This window comes from Coregonus clupeaformis, unplaced genomic scaffold (genome assembly GCF_020615455.1).
Source record: "Coregonus clupeaformis isolate EN_2021a unplaced genomic scaffold, ASM2061545v1 scaf1296, whole genome shotgun sequence".
In the NCBI taxonomy this organism is placed as follows: Eukaryota; Metazoa; Chordata; class Actinopteri; order Salmoniformes; family Salmonidae; genus Coregonus; species Coregonus clupeaformis.
The window spans coordinates 12025-13679 of NW_025534750.1; the positions used below are offsets into that span (position 1 = coordinate 12025).

The following is a 1655-nucleotide window of genomic DNA, read 5'->3' on the forward strand; positions in this document are numbered from 1 at the left end:
ATGGAGTGTTTTTCTCCCACTTGAGTGGGGGTTTTTTTTTTTTTTTTTTTCTCACCTTTGTGTGTTTTTATGGAGTGACACCTAACCTAAAGTGGTAATTTCCTACGGATCTGGGGTAACCACCTCTTATCCTTTCTTTACATTGGGTTTTGTTTCATTGGAGTTTTTTATTTAAAATAGGGCTAATTCTTTCTAATTTTTTCTTTTTGTCTTTGGTGTATATATTTTTCTTTTTGTCTTTTGTATGTGTGTATATATATAATTTTTTTTGGGGTTGATTGGTTCCAATTATATATTGTGGGGGGGATTTTAACCTTTATATGATCCCTTCTTTCAGTTGGGATTTCCAGCAAGGGTTCCTGGTTTTGAACCTTTACCATGGCAGTGCCACTACATAACCGTTTCCAGGCTCTAGTTAGTTTAAATGATGAGGGTGAGTCTACTGGAGAGATTAGGAATGTTTCTTCTTTGCAAGATAATACTTGCACAAAGGGATATTTCAAGGCTCTACAAGCAATTCATCACTCAGAAATATTAGATCATTCTGCAGTTAATCATTCTTTTCCAGCAGGGATGGTAAGACAGGTGAACAAATTGGCGGCCTTTATTAAACCCTCCTCGCCTAACCAACAGACCCTGGCAAAGGTAAAACTTAATACCAGTAGGTGGATGGAGAATAATATGGATATTCTGAGGGAGCATTATGATGGGGTAATTGCCTTATGCATTCAGAATAGCCCAACTTATAATCAAGAAGCTCTAGATAAAGCGGTGATGTGGGCAAAGGCAAGATATAAACACAAATTTACATCTTCGTCAGTAAGTACCTTAAAAAACATGTTGCAAAAACCAATTGACCCACCGGCCTCTACTAAACTGATAACTTCTCATCAGGCCCATTCCAGTTATGCGGCTGCGGTGACCAGCAAGTCACCAACTGGTAGGGTCTCAATGGGAGCCCAGGCCCACAGGGACTTTGGAATATGCAGGAATATCCCAGGGGGGCCAGAGTGACACTTCGGTAAGGGACAATATGGTTAATAAACAGGCCTTCAGTAATCCTGTAGATAAACCGATAAACCATAGTCAGACTATCAACAGCAATACCACAGGGCTTGCTGGGGGTATGCAGAGAAGGGAGGTGCAGGTAGAAGTTCATGTTGGGTCTACTTCCCTTTGTAGAGTGGTTCCTTCGACGAGCTCACCTACTAACCAACTATCTCCCCTCTTGTCCTGTCTCACCCCTCGGGAATTAGGTCCTGCAAAGAGTGGCGGGACTAGCTTCAGACTTACCCCAATAACCAGGAAGAGCACGGGGATACCGAATCCCCAAACTCAGCGACCAAGAAACAATTTGGCCGAGCCTAAAGTCCCAGCCCTGACCCTTCCAGGTAGAGAGCCCTCGAATTTACTCTTAACAGTAGAGGCGTTGGAGATGACGGTGAATAACGGCAATGGTCAAAAACTACCATTGAACAATGTGGCTGTTTTGATGGATGACATGGTTTTATCCAATTCTACGACAGGTTCACAGCAAGAGGACCATCAGGGTAAGGTAGCAATGGCAAATGGAAAAGACACGGGCCCTGGGACAGAACCAATACTGGAACCTGGAAAAAAGGAGAAACTCTTTTATCCCACATGTCATCCTAGAA

The 1655-nt window shown here is 42.7% G+C and overlaps 1 long non-coding RNA gene across 1 annotated transcript; it reads left to right on the top strand.

Moving 5' to 3' along the window:
- Nucleotides 1–316: 316 nt before the first annotated feature.
- Nucleotides 317–995, top strand: LOC123486603. The gene is made up of 3 exons (XR_006659437.1): nucleotides 317–433; nucleotides 572–645; nucleotides 895–995. It is a non-coding gene; the product is annotated as an uncharacterized LOC123486603 (long non-coding RNA).
- The last annotated feature ends 660 nt before the right edge of the window (nucleotides 996–1655 follow it).